General features: G+C 39.2%; 1 protein-coding gene and 1 pseudogene across 6 annotated transcripts in view; both read right to left on the reverse strand.

Annotated features, from left to right (window-relative positions):
* Positions 1–17,788, reverse strand: part of DLG2 (discs, large homolog 2 (Drosophila)) — a 916,021-nt gene that overhangs the window by 242,611 nt on the left and 655,622 nt on the right. The window lies entirely within an intron of this gene.
* Positions 1,238–2,191, reverse strand: LOC105551251 (annotated as a pseudogene). The gene has a single exon (XR_001007842.1). The product of XR_001007842.1 is annotated as a cellular retinoic acid-binding protein 2 pseudogene (transcript).

Here is a 17,788-nt window from a genome sequence, read left to right on the forward strand (position 1 = left end):
CCCAGCTACTCAGCAGGTTGAGGGAGGAGGATCACTTGACCCTAGGAGAGCCACACTGACACTGCAGTGAGGTATGATCACGTCACTGCACTTGTGTTGCCTGGATGACAGAGCAAGGCCCTGTCTCAAAAAAAAAAAAAAAAAAAAGGAAGCTCTTCACAAACAGTGACACACTTGGTAGAGAGAAGAAGCTTTGCTCTCAATCAATTGTAGAGGTCCCTGCTCATAAACAGTGTCCGTGTTAATGGTCACAATCTCAATTAATTACCATGAAATTAATCTGATATAATCCCATGCAACGAATTTGTTTGAATTTAACAATATTCATTAATTCAGACATTTCCTTAGTCTTGTCCCCTTCCTTTTTAGGATAGATTTCCTAGTTTTCAGTAAAATTCTCGAGTTGCTTTTGACTTGATCCATTTTCTTTTGGGTTCAGGATTTGTGGGCTTATACAAATGTCTGAGGATTAAATAAGATCACTTCTGTTAAGTATCTAGAACACCATAAAAGCTTTCAGTAGATGCTAGTTCCCTTCAAAGAAAGAAGTAGATTTATGCATCCAGAAGGGAAACGACTTTAGGACTAAAGGAGATTTACAGCAACTGGATGACTTTGCAAGATGGGCCAGTCTGGAGAGTGTTAATAAACTTCACCCTCTTGTTGAACATTCAGTGATCCATGACAGTTTATAGAAATTGTGGCAGTCTATTTTTATGAATTCATGTTCAAGAGTATGTGTGCATACATATAAACATAAGTATATATAGAAATTAATATATATTGATGTCATATACATCATTAATATAAATTTGATTGGTATGAGTGTGTGTACCTTCTTCAATTTCTGAGAAAACTCAGAAGGACAAAGCGTTCATACATATAAGAGTTTGCCTTCTTTGTGTATCCATTATCTGATCCCCTATAATCTAATTTGGGGACCACCAATTAGTCCTATCCTGAGAAACCTTAGTTAAGACCATTTCAATCTATCCCTTTGCCAAAGTTATCTCAGACTTCAAATCAGTAAAGAAGAGATTCCCTCAGTCTGTGAGTACATATGGAGGGCTTACAATGTCCCAGGCACTACATTATTGAATGTATGCCTACATTATATGAATGCCAGAAGAACAACGTAATCAAGGTCATATTCTCCCTCTCCTTAGGCTCTCAGTCCAGGGAGTAATAAATTTAATAGATAATAGCTAACTACACAGTTGCATAGCATATATTTTTAAAAACATTTTAATAAAATTAACAAATAAATATTCTAAACTGTATAGGCTACAGGGACAAAGTGTAGAAGCCAGAGGGCCAGTCTTTCCTGCTCAGGCCCTCAGGTTCCCTTTAGAGAGACCCTGCTTTGGCCCGGTTTGGGGCTAGGACTGCTGACTTGGGGAGGCAGGGAGTGAACCGGAATGGGTGATCTGGGCTCTTGCAAGCCATTCCTCTTTGTTGGTGTGTGGGAGGAGAGAAGAGGTCAAAGAAAGCAAGACCCTGCAAGAGGCATCCCAGTGACCCCTAGAAGTGACTGGGGTAAGGGGAGCACTATTCTAGAAGGGAGTGGGAGGGAGTGGGCAGTGAAGCAGGGCAGTGAGCCTGGCCAGTGGTGGGCTCCAGACGCTGTTCTACCCATAGCCACTCACTCTTGGACGTAGACCCTGGTGCACACAACATCATCTGCCCTCATGGTCAGGATCAGCTCCCTATCATTGGTCAGTTCTCTGGTCCATGAGGTCTTGGGGCCCTCTCCCTTCAGGACCTTCTGCTCACAGAACATTTTATTCTCACTCTCCCTTTTCACCAGGCTCTTACAGGGCCTCCCATCCACAGTCTGCTCCTCTAACTCCTCCCCAACGTTGAAGTTAATCTCTGTGGTGCACACGGTGGTGGAGGTTTTGATGTAGAAAGTGTCTCCCTCTTGTTTGATCTCCACTACTGGCTTGGACGCTGCAGCCACAGCAGTCTTCCTCAGCATCACATTCACCCCTAGCACTTTGAGCAAATCCTTGAAGTTTTCTGATCGAATGATTTTCCAATTGCCAGAGAAGTTGGGCATGGTGGCGGCGTGGATGGCAGTCCCCTTAGACCTCTAGGCTGGAGCACTGGACACTGTCTTTTAGTCAAAAGAGACGTCGCCGTCGCCGGGTCGTGAGGTTCAGGAACCAAGACACGACCAGGGACGACCCCAAAGCTCTGCATAGTATATTTTTATAAGGACTTTCATTAAGGTGCTATAGAGGCTGAGAGGAATGGCATCTAATAACTCAGTCTGGGGACTGAGGTCATGAAGGCTTCTGGAAGGAGGGGATGAGCCTTAAGCTGGGTCTTAATGGATGAGTAGGAGATATCGAGATATCCAAACAACAAGTGCTCCAATCAGAGTAAGAAGCATATGCAAAGAGATGGTAGGGGGTTAACCACGGAACTCTGGAGGAGTGAAATTTTATCCATTTAGCACTTAATAACATAAGTACATGTGATGGAAAAAAGACTAACTTGAGAGTAGGAATACTAGAGACTAATCATTTTTTTTTTAATGAACTTCTTCAATGCAATGAAGGCTAAAGTGGAAAATGTCATGCTTTATAGTTAGACTGTCCTGATTCATTCAAGCTGACCTTTACAAGTTGCTTAACTTCTCTGAATTAAACCTTGGTTCCTCATCTATAAAATGAGGATAATATTATCTGGTTCATACAGCTGTTGTGTTCTTATGAAATAAAAAAAAATGTAAACTATCTTGTTTCTCACACAATGTACTTACATTAAATGTCAAAATAAGACACCAGACTAAATGTCAGTTCATGTCCTGAAAACACTCGTGTCATTGTAAATAAGAGCCTTCATCACTCATGCCAACTCTGGTTTCCCATTGGGATATATTTATCTGTTTACTTCCTAAACCAGTGGTTTCAAAACTTTGCTTGCTGACACCATCATTTAAAATCATTTTGCGTACTCACCCATTATCTTAATATTTACATATTTATAAATTATTGTGTAACCATATTACTGTGGCACAGTGTGGCACACTATAAAACATATAACAAAACAGAAATTTAAAGGCTGTGATGAAAAATTAATAAAAAGAGAAGGTTTTGGCTACCACTGGGGTGTGTATAATCACTTTGAAGAATACCAAGATCTCCTAGAGAGAAAAGACTTAGTGTCATTCATTTATGGAGCACCCAGAAGCACAGACCAAGTACTAAAGAAATATCTAGGAATTGAAGAAGCAACACCAGGACATTAGAAAAAACCCAAAAAACTCTGTGGCCTACTAGTGCCACTATCTGTCCAAACCAGTTTTTTAGTTTTTATTTAATATATATTTTAATTACAGTACAAGTTTAATATAGTAGAAATGTTAAACAACCAAAACATAATGGCTTTCCCCCACAAAGGTCAGTGGCAAATACAGAGTTAATATTCATTATTTTTGAAAGAGCTAATTGTAATAATAACCATTTGCTGAACACTTATAAGGGGCAGGCACTACATTAATGCCTTTACAAGTACTTATTTGCTCTTTACAATAATCTGGACGCCATACTGCACCTCTGTAGAGGGTATCAAACATTTTGGTCCATGCTGAGGGTGGGGATGGGGGGTGTCTGCAAACCATGGCCTGTGGGCAAATCTGTTCCACTGTCCATTTTTATATAGTCTATAAGCTAAAAATGCTTTTCACATTTTCAGTTTGTTGAAAGAAAAATCGGAAAAGAAACTTTTATATGAAAATCACATAAAATTCAAATTTCATGAATTTCATGACCATAAATAGTTTTATTGAATCAGAGTCACATCCATTTATGTATTTATGTATTGTCTATGGCTGCTTTTGCACTACAATGGCAGAGTTGACTATTTCAGTAAAGATTGTATGACCTATAAAATATAAAATGCTTGGTATCTGGCCCCTGACAAAACAAGTTTGCTGGCCCCTTGTGTATATAATTGGAGTCTACTGGACATGTGCACGTTGCAGCTTGCATGGCTATAAGTTATGGTTCCAGTAACAATCCTATCTGGAAATGTAGGTTCAGAGAGGTTGTCACTTGTCCATGCACTTAGGAAATGGCAGAATCAGAGGTTTTTAGGATAATTTTTTAAGGCTGAAATATGCACTTGATTTCACCTAGAGTTCAGGACTGTTTTCTCTTATGGTCTTTTCTGGCTATGTACCTTAACTAGTCACATGTAATATAACTTCCCCTCTGGCTCCACTGTCTTCTCTGTACTCTCCTATCTAGCTTTTAATATATTTATTGCTAAGGACAGGGTAGGGTGGGGAACAGGTCAATGGAACAAAAGTACAATTCATTCATTCACAATACTTTTCATTCTACCTCTTCAGGTCTCTCAAGTACATACTTGGCCCCTGCGTATGAGGCTCTGCTGTCTCTGGCTGAGCTGAAAGTGATGAAAAGGACATGTGATGGAATGCTGGAAACCTCATTACTGGCTCTTTGCCTACAGAAACTCAGCCAGCTTATCTTCTTTCCCAAGGAACTTCAAACTTACACTGGCTCAGCTGGTTCTTTCTAGGTGCCTGTAACAAGCTGCCCTGCCCAGTGGAGATCAGAAGCCGATAGAAGATACTCTGCATATGCTTTTCTGTCCTGGAGAATATGTTCCCTTTATTCTCATTCTCATTGTAGCAGATTCTCCCAGGGTCTTGGCCACTCCTGGGTTGTAATGTGGATACCGAAAAGTGCAAGTTACAATAATTTTTTCCTGGATGGTATCCAGAAGACCCAGACATGTGAACATAATTTCTGTGGCTGCCCAATTATAGCTATAACTTCACTTCTAAGCAAGGACAACTACACAGGCAGGACATGGACTATGTAAAGTTGTGAGAAGAGCTTTCATATATGTTAATCTCCTTTTGACTCCTCCCAGCAAACAGGAATTTGTTATTCCCATTTTATAGATTAAAGATGCTGGGACTCAAGAGGAACTAAGCAGTATATATTTTGTATATATCCAGTAAGTGGTAGATCTGAGCTTCAAACCTGAAGCTTTCTGACACCTGAGTACCTGTCATTTCAGTAAAGGAGCCTGTTATAAAGATGTCAGTTTGTTGCCATAATAGTCATTAAAAGATAAGCAAACAAACACCCCTTCCCTGCCACAAATCATGGCATGATTATTCTTTATAATTGGGATGCAGTATAGCATAATGGAGTTCAATGATGAGCAGGGCTTAAAGTTATCGGCAAATCATTTAAACAGCTTGATTCTCTGTAAATTTATCTGTAAAATGGAAGTAATAACATGCCTAACTTTTAGGATCATGGTAAAGGTTATATAAAAGAATGTAGGTCTTCTGTTTATATGAAATGCCTAGAATAGGCAAATCCATATGAATGGAAAATAGACTGATGGTGCCTAGGGCTGGAGGTAGGGGGTGGGAGGAAATGAGGAGTTGCTAATAGTTATGGGGTTTCTTTTGGAGATGATGAAAATGCTCTAAAATTGATTGTGGTGATGGTTGCACAACTCTGTGAATATACTAAAACCCACTGAATTGTATACTTTAAACAAGTGAATAATATGGTATATAAATTTTAAAATGATGTAGGTAAAGGGCTTAGCACAGTGCCTGGCACAAAATAAATGCTTTATAAATGTTAATTTTTGTCATTATTGTTTTGAGGCAGAGACTATCTGGTAAGCGAAACTCATTTCCTCTTCTCCCAGAGCACAAAACTAGACTCTACCCTAAAAATTAGGTGTGGCCATGTGTCTGAGTCCGGGCCAAGGGAATGTGAGTTCTGGCCAATGTAAGGGAACAAGCCTGGCCCATAAAAATATTCCTCTCACAAGCCTTCATGTTGTTTCCCTTCTACTGGCTTGATGCAATGAATCATTTGGCTTCAGAGCTACATGTTGAAGATGAAGGAGTCATAGTGTGGAAAAGCTAAAGTTCCTGAATCACTGACCAGGGGAGAATTGTCCATTAGCCAAGAAGACCAGCTTAAAGCTTTCTGAGAAAGTAAATATGCTTCTAATTGTTTAAACCTTTATTTACTTTGAGTTTTGATTATAACAGGTACTGGTATTATTATAATTAACATGTAATTGTTAGTTTTTACAGTACCAAATTGAGGAGAAATGTCAGCCCTTGTCATATGCCTGAAATAAATTCACTGTAGATTGGCTGACCATGCTGGGTCTGGGGGCATGAATGCACACAGGAAAAGTTGTCTGGTGAATTTGAGCATTATTTTAGTACTGTTGAATAGTCACTGGACAGTCTGAGTGTAGTATGCAGCTTCTAATTACCTTCCCCAACTTTGGGGAAGCAGAGTCCTTGTTTTGCCCTCCAGTCCCTTCAGGAAGGGCCAAATGAACAGCAGGTAACATGCAATCAAACCGTGCACAGTAGTAGGGTGTGGAAATGGCGAAGGCAGCTCTGTGCCTGCTGCTCCACCCTTCACTCCTGCCCTCCTTTGTGGAGGACACCGTACCCTGTCCTCTTCCCTTTTGATAAAAGGGAAAGTAATACAAATTAAAGATGTGACCCAATCACATTATTTTGTCCTTGCTTAGTGCTTTTTAAAGCAGTATCCTACACTCTAAATGTGGAAGGCAGAGACAGCTTTTAGCTCTCCGGGTGAATAATGCCAAAGTATTTGATTGCTATTGTCTCTCTTTCAGAGGGTTTGCTGTCAGAAGGAAAAGCTCTGAGTCATTCTTTAGAAAAGGTGAACAGAGGATATGCAACCACAAGCCAAAGGTGACAGATCGGAAAGGGACCAATCACTGGGAGCAGGGTTTCTCGGGTTTGTGAGCCCCTTCCTTGTGCAATTGTGTCAAATTGGGCCATAAACGCCTTCTGTATCTTTCTCACAGAGGAGTGCTGTAAAACCCAATGGGCATGTAAAGTGAAGTACAGGTAGATCTTATAAAAATAGCTATTGATTCCTGAGTGTTTACTGTGAAACCTTCTTACATAGCTTGTTTAATCTTCTTGACAAGTTTAATACATAAGTATTATTATTGGCCCCACTTAAGAGCTATTGAAACCGAGGCTCAGAGGTTAAGCAAAGCAGTGTCCCCAGGATGACACAGGTAGTAAACAACAGAGCTGGGACTCTAGGAATTGAGGGATGCCAAAAGACTACATTTCTCACCACCATGCCCTTCAAGGACTTCAAACAAACGAAAAGCATTAGCAAGGTAAATGGCTCTTCTGCTGGAGAATCTAGAATGTCCAAAGCCAAAATGCCTACCCTTGAATAGAAAGAACATCCTACAAGGCTGCCTGTGTTCAGCATATTAAATGCCCAAAAGAATAATGAAACAGATAAGAAAAGGGAAGAATAAAGGCCATTGTCCCAGGCCCTGGAGACTAGCCTGCCTGAACATGATTCATAGTCATTTATGGACTCAGACCTCACAGATTTTGAATATCAGATCATTGCAGATAGAAATGTGAACTTCCAGATAGCAACCATGTCTTCTTGCTGAAAATAGCTTCCCTCCCCCCAGCACAAAGTCATAAAGAAAGAAAAAAGAATCTTAATTTCCTTCTGCTTCCTGTTTGCCAGACTGTTCCTTTTTTCCTTCAACCTCACGGTCCCATTGTTTCTCTCATTTCTTCTTAGTATGCTCTATTTAAACCAGATGGAGCAGTAGCATTTTGAAGAGATTTTTGAACCCAAGGGACTCGCATCATAAATAAATAAACAAATGAACACTTCCGCAACTGGCAAATCAGGCAGGAATGGGTTTAACAACTGAGCTGGAAATGTAGCTGAAAATCTACTCCATGATGAAAGATCAGAATGTGGCACAAGTTCTCTTCACCGAATAGGTAACCACACTGACTTCTTTCAGTAAACTGGGGGCTAAAGAGAGAAGCAGTGGGGAGGCAGTGGCAAAGAGGTGCAGAAACACATTCAGTGGCCCCCTGTCTACTTTGCATTAACAATATGCTGATACATTATCCCATGGTTGCTATGAAATATTTGTTCACCACCTATAAAAGTAAGGCATTTTCAAGTGCTGGTTTTCTTTAAATACATTCTCTTTCCTTTAGGTCTTACATAATTCAACTATCATTCCATGTGAGGCTTAATTTAAAGAAAACCATAAGTTGAGTTAATTCACTGTGAAGGGTTATGGAAGCTATATTTATTCCAGAGAGTCAGCAGCAGTGTAATGGAGCATCTATTATATGCCTGACCTAGTGCCAGGTTCTGGGAATACAAACATGACTAGCCCAGCCCCTGCCCTTAAGATGTTCACAGAACTCCGAGGATTCACAAACTAAGTGAAAGCGAAAGACGTGTTACCACTATTAAGACAGTAGAAAATATATGAGATGCTTAGCAATCACCTCTAATGAGGGAGAAGGTATGTGTGGGGAGGGAAAGAGGATAGAGTTTGTGATTCAGTAAAAGAGTCCCAGCTGCAGTGGCTCACGCCTCTAATCTCAGCACTTTGGGATGCCGAGGTGGGTGGATCACCTGAGATCAGGAGTTCGAGACCTGTCTAACTAAGATGTTGAAACCCCGTCTCTACTAAAAATACCAAAATTAGCTGGGCATGGTGGTGGGTGCCTGTAATTCCAGCTACTTGAGAGGCTGAGGCAGGAGAATCACTTAAACCTTGGAGGTGGAGGTTGCAGTGAGCCGAGATGATGCCATTGCACTCCAGCCTGGGTGACAGAGTGAGACTCCGTCTCAAAAAAAAAAAATAATAATAATCCTCTATCTGTCTACTTATAAGACCTAAGAAGCTATTAACCAAGGAGAAGAGGTTGATGGTCCGGGCAGAGAGCACACGAGGAATGGGGACAGGCTCCACTGTGGTGTGAAACAACCTGAAGGTTATGGTCACTGTAGACATCTGAACCCAGCTGGAAAACAGACTCTGAGGAGAGAAATAAGAGACAGGCCTGGGAGTCAGGGGGTGGATCATTCCCTGTCATGTGGTTCAGGGGACTCCATCCCATAGGCCATGGGAGCCTCTGTAAGACTTTAAACAGCAGAGTGAACATGATCTGATTTGCACTTTAGAAGATCACCTTGGCAACCATGTGGAGGATGGACTGGAGGTGTTGAGGCTGGGAGTATAGAGAACAGTTAGGAGGCAATGGCAGCAGTCCAGGTAGGAGGGATAGGGCCTGATCTTAGATGGCAGCAGTGGGGATGTAAAGAAAAGGAGGGAGAACTAATATTAGGAAGGAGAAAATCTGGGCTGGAGGTCATGAAATCTGGATTCTAGTCCTAGCTTTGGCACAATCTCTTAACGTGACCTTAGACAAGCTCTTTCTTTTCTGGACCCTGTTTCCTAACGTGGCATGTGAGAGGGGGACATTTGGTGGCTATATGAGAATGCACTTTATATATTTACTTGATTATTATTATTTACTCATTAGATAAGCCAGTCAGTCAGTCAGTCAGCAAAGGCACTCATTCCTTGAGTCACAGTTTTGGGCATCTTGATATGAAAAAGCAAAATGGTAGTACAAAAAAATCCAACCACGGGAATGAGGAGATTTGAAGTCCATAAGCATTTACTGATCATATATTAAGTACAAAATATACATCATAATATACTATAGATACGATAGAAATAGAAATGACCAAGATGTGGTCTCTACCTTCTGAGAGGGAAATGAGACAGCCTATGATTAATTCAATTCAACAAATATTGAGTAAGTACCTATGTGCAGAGTATTGTGTCTGTCATAGTAAGGAAAGAGAGAAATCGGACATGGTCCCTGACATGAAGGACTACGTAGCCACAAATGGAAGAAAAGTGATGTTGCTATTGGTGAGTTGCAAATCACTATGGGAGCCCAAAACAAAAGAGAATATGTACCAAGTCAAGAATCCATTTTTAATTTTTGCCATCCTAAACAGAAATATAATTTCCCTTTCTGTGGTTCAAGGCTGCTGAGAGTCACCTTCATGAAAGCAGATGAAAGAAGAGATCATTCACTTTACTCTAAACAAAGATTTTTCTATGGGTGAGGTCCTATACTAGGTGTTCAATGTAAGAACAACAAGATATGCTCTTTACCAACAAAGAAACGAGTCAGTGTTTATAACATTTTGGATTGTGGGGAAGAGAAAGTAGAAGTTTGGTTCTACTTTTTCTACCCAACAATTCAAAGTGCCTTGAACAGTGCTTAGCATATGGTAGGTGCTCAATAAATGATCAACTGAAGTGAACAATATTAAATTTGCTACTTACAGAAAGAAAATGAAGTTGACTCTAAAATAACAAATACATGACATCTAATTATCCAAAGAATACACTAAGGAAAGAGTACTTTTATGTAACAAGTCATGAGTAATTAATCAAACCACAGGCCACTGGCTTGTTGTAATACTAATTCAAACAAGGTTTCTAGGCAGCAGGTCTCCACTCCTAAAGTCTTGGGAAGCAGATGGTACCTAATTTGCTTTAAGAGGCATTTGGTTGACCACACTTGGTTCTTTAAGCCAGAGTAAGTTCTTCAGTTTTTGGAACTCTCCTTAAGAGAAATCAACCTCCAATCCCTTATATATAACAAGCTGATCTGTTTCTAAACATGTAATCTAGAAAGATCAAACTTGGGAATGGTGTTGCTTAGAAAGAAAAATAATGTCTTTGGGGCATGACAGGGGGATTCTACTAGCAAGCTGGCCAAGAAAATTTGCTGACTTGGCATATAAGGTATGTAAAGAGCTTGAAAAAAATTAAAGGTGCTAACAATGCAGGTGGGATTTAAAAAGAACACGCACCACATTGTGATATTTTTTCAAGAACAGAGAGGCCCAGAATATTGAGATACCAGCTGGTAAGAATTATGACATTTACTTTAAAATCTTTGGCCAGTAAGAAGTGATTCTAAAAGACTTGCAATAGGTTTAGCTCATGGACTCTGAACCTTGTTACAGGCCAACTTGATAAAACACAGTGATTTCACATAGGAGCTTTTGATTACAGACTGGCTTGATTGTCATCCAGTCTCTGCCACATACTAGCTGCTACAAACTTGGATAAGTCATTGAGTCTCACTTAAGCATCAATGCCGTCTGTAAATGAAGACTATGATGCCTAATGTCACAGGGTTGTGATGGGGAGTACATGAGATAATAGAGGTAAACAGCTTAGTACAGTGCCTGGCATGTAACAAGTATGGTGACTATTACTATTGTAATTATGTTTGCTGAAAGGGAAATGTTCATTCCAAAATTGGCTAAAAACCCTGTTTTAAACATTTCTGAGACTGAAATGAAATATATAGATGATAGGTTTGCAGAAATGGCAGTGGGTGTTTCATTTTCATATAATTATAATGTGCAGCAGAACAGAGCAGCATCTTATGCCAATCATGAATCTTTTCTCATAGTAAAAATATTTTGTGAGTGAACCTGAACTGTATGTTCAATACTAAATATGTACTTCCACGTGACAGTTGGTAACATGGGTTTCTTCTGAATTCTATTTGATGACATAATATAGACAAACCTAGCTTGGAACGACCTCAATGCAAATATCATCTCTGTCACTTAAGGACTGTAAGCTCCGGCAAAACAAAAACTTTCTGATCCTCAGTATACACATCTGTAAAACAGGGATAATAATTTTACTATAGTTTACATGATTTTGAAAGAATTTCATGAGGTGATAATAACATCTTTAGTGAGTTTTTGCCATGTGCCAAGCTCTGAAAGCCTATCCTAAATTATCTTTTCCTCATCCTATGTTATCTCTTCCACATCCTATGTTACCTTCCAGAAGTGTGGTTGTAAAGTCAGGGTCTGCAGCTAAGAGTTCAGAACCAGCCAGGTGGGATCAGGTGATTAGAGAGGCAGAGGGCTGCCAAATGATAGCCAAAAATATCAGTAGCTTTTACTGCATTCTAGAGAGAGTTGTGTCTTTGACATGTTAGAAGTGGACTGCAGGTAGAAGTCCAGCAGGGGCAGGAAAAAAATAATTCTGAATATATGCAAACATCGGAAACTTTGGGATCTGTGATCCTGCCTTAGGTTTCCAAAGCTAATTACAAATAACTGCTTTCAAATGTCTGTCTAGGGAAGACATCTAAAGGGCCTCAATAAAGGCAGATAGGAGCATAAGGATAGATGTCCCAAATACATCAAATGGGTAAAAAAAGATGTAAAGAAGAAAACAAAGCACACCAACCTGTTCTGCTCCAAGTGAAAGTTATTTAGCTCTTGGAACTGGTTTCATCTTTAAAATTGAGGTAATAAAACTATGGCATAATTTACATTGGGCTACTCTGCACTTGCAAGAAAGAATGGAGAAACTTTCTATGTACTGATGATACATAAGGATCTCCAAGACACAGTATTAAGTAAAAAATAATAATAATGGCCGGGCGCGGTGGCTCATGCCTGTAATCCCACCACTTTGGGAGGCTGAGGCGGGCAGATCTCGAGGTCAGGAAATTGAGACCATCCTGCCTAGCACGATGAAGTCCCGTATCTACTAAAAATACAAAAAAAAAAAAAAAAAAAAGCTGGGCATGGTGGCGGGCGCCTGTAGTCCCAGCTACTTGGGAGGCTGAGGCTGGAGAATGGAGTGAACCCGGGAGGTGGAGCCTGCAGTGAGTTGAGATTATGCCACTGCACTCCAGCCTGGGTGACAGAGCGAGACTCTGTCTCAAAAAAAAAAACAATAAAAAAATAATAATAATACAGAATACTGTTTATAGAATGCTGCTTTGGTATACAAGAATGGGGCTAAAAATTTATCTATCTATCTATCTATCTATCTATCTATCTATCTATCTATCTATCTTTCCATGTATGTATGTGTGTATGCATGTATCTATCTGTCTTTCTATGTATGTATGTATGTATATATGTATCTATCTATCTGATTTATCTATCCCCCCACCACACAAGCACGTGCACACACACACACACAAATATAGTTTGCTGCATTTGCAAAGAAAACTCCAGAAAGACACAAAAACCTAAAAATAGTGATTAGCTTTGTGAGATGAATGAGGGCAGGAGAGGAACAAAACTTTTCAATAAATACCTTATACAAATTAAATGTTTAAATTAATTTAAATAATAAAATTAGGATAGCAATTGGTACATGCCTTATAAAGTTGTTTTGAGAAGTAAATAAAATAATGTATGAAAGAGCTTAACCATGGGGCTTGACACACAGTAAGTATTAACACACATTAGTGAAGATTATCCTCTCTTGAGAAAGAGTGGGAAGGAGCCCTTCCTTGGCCTTAATTTTCTGCTCAAGGGCCAAAGAGAGGTGGAGACAAGTTGTAGGAGGCTGGCTGCTGGGGCTTTCATTGAGACTTAAGGAGCAAAGAGGCTATGATGACCTTCTGGTATCTTCCTAGGTCATGCAGCACTATTACTAGATATTTGAGAGAAAAAGCCCACTTAGAAATAAAGATGGAGCCTTTTACTCAGGAACCTGAACACAGTGGATAAAAGACTACAAAAAAGTAGAGAATCAAAATCCAACACACACCAGATCGATCCATGACTCTGAGAGTTAGAAATGATTTAAAAACAAGAATGGCTTAGAACAAAATGAGAAAAGATGAACAGATGCCAATGAGAAGCTATTTTCTTTCACTGTGTTCCTAAAAAAATTCTTCAATGTCCTTAAATAATACATCTTGGGGGATTAATTGGAAATGCCACAATGGAATGAAAATAATAAAATAAAACTGTCTCTGAATAAAACCCTTTATATAGTCACAAAATTAATAATCTACATTTTTTTGCTCCATCTGCATTGAAAAGGAAAATTTAATAATGAGACACAAAAGGTAGGAAATTACAATGAATCACAAGTGTTCAGATATTGTAACCCAAACAATTGCTCTAGTAGTGCCGGCTTTACTTAGGGTTATGCTAAGTGGCTGACAAAATAAAGACTCTAATTCTTTTGGTTTCTTTAAAATTAAAACACAGCATTTGTAACATAGAAAAGCACCATTTTGGGTACTTGTTGGGGAAATAGCACACAACAGGATGTCTTGGCTTTGTTAGACACTTCTTTAAGTAGATTCTATAAAAGGAGCAAGCAGGCAGGAGTCCGGGAGATGGTGATGAGGCATCCCCTTTGGGTAGCTGCCATATTGTTAGTTATGGTGGTTAAAAATTCCAGCTCTGAAAGTAGAAAGATCTGAACACAAACTCTGTCACTCATTAGTTGAGTAACTTTGGCAAGTTACTTAACTTTGCTGAACTTCGATTTCCCATCAATAAAATTAGGATAAATATAATCCCTACCTTATAGGGATTTTATGAGGATCCAAAGAGATAATGTATTCAAGAACTTAAATATACCTTTCTTAGAACAGTGCTTGCAGCATAATAGGTATCAGTAAATATTAGCTCTGATCATTAGCATCTATCTACTAATTCATTCATCCATCCATTAAACCATCATTTAGGGGCCACTTCAGGTCAATCTTTGGGTTAAAGAAAGGAAATCGAGGAAGAATAAGACATAGTCCCTGTGCACAGAAAGCTCTCAGCTCAGTAAGGGAAGATGAACAAAGAAGACTATATGGAATTAGGGACGCTGTGAAAGAAGTCAATGTCAGTTATACTGGGACATACAAAGGAAGAGGTTGATGAGGAAGGGGTATCATAGAGAAGACGATACTTAATGAAAGGCTTGAAAAGGCTTGAAATGTGTGTATATACAAGGCATTCAGGACAAAACAACAGGAAGGGCACAGACACTGGGATAACCAATAGTGGTAGGGAAGGAAAAGAAGTCTAGTATGGCTGGGTCCCAGAGAACAAGTGAGCCAGCTTGATAGGTAAGCCTGGAGAGGCCTACGGGCCACATTACATAAGGCTGAGTATACAAGGAAGTTTCTGTAATTTGGTGTTTAACAAATCAACTTACTTAATTTGAAGTTGAGAGATAGTCAGCATTGCCCTGCCAGGGAAACATCCTGAGGCTATTCCACGTTATTATAGTAGAAAGATGATTTTATACTTTCTTTGTCAGCTGTATAAGATACCTACTGAAAGAATATCTTGCCTGATCTTGCCAGGGACTTACCCCCTTTGCAAACTCAGTGTTGGCTTGGGATCAGGATATCTCAGCAAATTCCCCTTAATGCTCACTTTTTTTCCCCCCTAACACATCTTCTCTTAAACAGGTAGTTCACTTCTGTACAAAAGGATTAACAGTGTCAGTACTGATTTAAAAAGTGCTTTTTAATGGGGTGTGGTGAAATGACTAGGATATAGACACCCACAGTTTCAAACATCTTCTGCTACTTAACAATGGTGTGAATTTGGACAATATTTTACCTTTATAAATCTCAATTTCCTGATCTACAAAAAGGTAGAATGTGACTTATCTCATGGGGTGTTGAGAGGAGCAAATGTAGTAATTAATGCTACGTATCTGCTATCAAGACTGACAAAGTTCTACAAATGGTAGCTGTCATTATTGCCCATGAAGGTAAAGTAGGTGATTTACATGGCAGCCTTGGGAGAAAGAAATGGGTCTGTTGGGAAAGAAGAAAGCCAGGTTTGTTTGGAGGCAGAGGAAGCTAGGGCACCTTGCACTGCTAAATTGTGCCATGTTCTGACTGGGGCTAGACCCAGAGAAAGCTCTAATTCCTGTGTGTTGATTGAAATTGCAGTTGAAGACACTGATCTCTCTCTCTCCCTGGTGCTCATGAAAATTCTTCCTAGGTAGCCTGAGCTTCATGGACAAATAAAGGCTAACCAAAGCACTTTCTTTTAAAAGTTTCAAGTTACTTAAGGTCTCTAGAGTTGGAACAGAAAGAGATGCTAATAGTGAAACTTGCTAAATACAGCAATTTTTCCGCAGTCCATACAAATTTTATTAGTTAAAGAGGTGATGGGAAGAAAGCAAATATACTCTGTTGGTAAGGAATTGCAGTTCTTCCAAAAAGCGCTGTAAGTGATAATATAATGATACATCCATCCAGTCCCTAGTGGGGAAAATACATTATCCTCTATGGTACATCTGTGCTGTTCCAGCATTTCACAGACAAGATTGAACTCTCACATAGCCCCAGGAAAGCCACATGCTCTTGCCTTTTAACCCAGTGTCTTTAACTGGTTAAAGCCCATTTCCTCTGTAGCTCACAAATATGTTTACAATAAAAGTCACCTACAATGGAATATAAAGGGAATCTCTCTTAACATATCACACAGATTCTATAATCTGGATCCTGTAAACCCACTGATGAAAAAAACAGTGACAAAGAAACAAAATGGAACTTTATTAACCTAGGTTCTTGAATTGTATTGTTTAATGCCAAGCATTAATGGAATAGTACACATAAAAATTTCAACAAACGCCAGGGCTCGGTGGCTCATGCCTGTGATCCCAGCACCTTGGGAAGCTGAGGCTGGTGGATCACCTGAGGTCAGGAATTCGAGACCAGCCTGACCAACATGGAGAAACCCCATCTCTACTAAAAACACAACATTAACTGGGTGTGGGGGTGCATGCCTGTAATCCCAGCTACTCATAAGGCTGAGACAGGAGAGTTGCTTGAACCAGTGAGGCAGAGGTTGCAGTGAGCCGAGATTGTGCCGTTGCACTCCAGCCTAGCTAACAAAGTGAAGCCCTTTCATAAAAAAAAAAAAAAAAAAAAAAAAAAAAAAAAACCCAAAAATTACAACAAAAACAAAAGTTTTCTTTACATTTCAAATAATTCTTTTCCATGCCAATTATCTTGAAAAGCTTTGGTTTTTAGATGTGAGCTCTGAAAGATCATATAAATAACTCATAACAAACTAACCTAATACTCATCATAACAGTAGCAAAAAATCTGAAACAACCTAAAAGTTTAACAATGGCAAATAGGCTAAGTCAATAGTGTCACATCCCTATTACGGAAACTTAGATCTCTTTTAAAACTTACTTTTACAAAAGAAAAAAAAAAGTATAGACATGAAGAAGTGCCCACAAAACATTGTTAAAGGAAAAAGGAGGTATCAACTACCGTAACTACCATATACAATACAATTACAATTTTATAGGATGCTGAAAATAAATGGCAAGGACCTACAACAAAATCAATAGTTATTTTTTATTGTTCTATTTATTTTTTATAATTTTAAAAAATCCCAATAAAATATCCTTTTAAGATATTTAACTTTCTAAGTAAAAGCTTGGCAGGCTGTGGAAGTATAAAAAAAGAATGCATCTGAAAACATGAAAAACTTTGTCTGCATGAAAAACGTATGTAACGTCTTTTAGATGACATTATTAAATGCTTATGCTATAATGTAACTAAAATGAACCAGGGTAGTAAGTTGTACATATAATATAACCTCCCTTACGTATTTCATAAACAGAAATGGAACTAAAATGAGATAAAAAGGGAAACCAGTGGTTGCTTCTGGATAGTAGAAATTATTGCTTAGTCCTTCTATTGTTTTTTTTAAACATGCTTCTGTATTTTGCAGTTTCAACAATAAACACGTAATACCATTATAATTGAAAAAATAGGTTTTGTTTTTCTCTTCTTTTTTTTTTAAAGAGATATAATTTGACTGGGCGATGTGGCTCATGCCTGTAATCTTAGCACTTTGGGAGGCCGAGGCAGGTGGATTATCTGATTTTGAGACCAGCCTGGCCAACATGGTGAAACCCCATCTCTACCAAAAAATACAAAAAAAAAAAATTGCAGGGCATGGTGGCACAGGCCTGTAATTCAGCTGCTTGGGAGGCTGAGGCAGGAGAATCGCTTGAACCCAGAAGGCGGAGGTGGCAGTGAGCCGAGATCATGCCACTGTACTCCAGCCTGGGCAACAGGGTA

Source organism: Mandrillus leucophaeus, unplaced genomic scaffold, assembly GCF_000951045.1.
Source record: "Mandrillus leucophaeus isolate KB7577 unplaced genomic scaffold, Mleu.le_1.0 Scaffold512, whole genome shotgun sequence".
Classification (NCBI taxonomy): Eukaryota; Metazoa; Chordata; class Mammalia; order Primates; family Cercopithecidae; genus Mandrillus; species Mandrillus leucophaeus.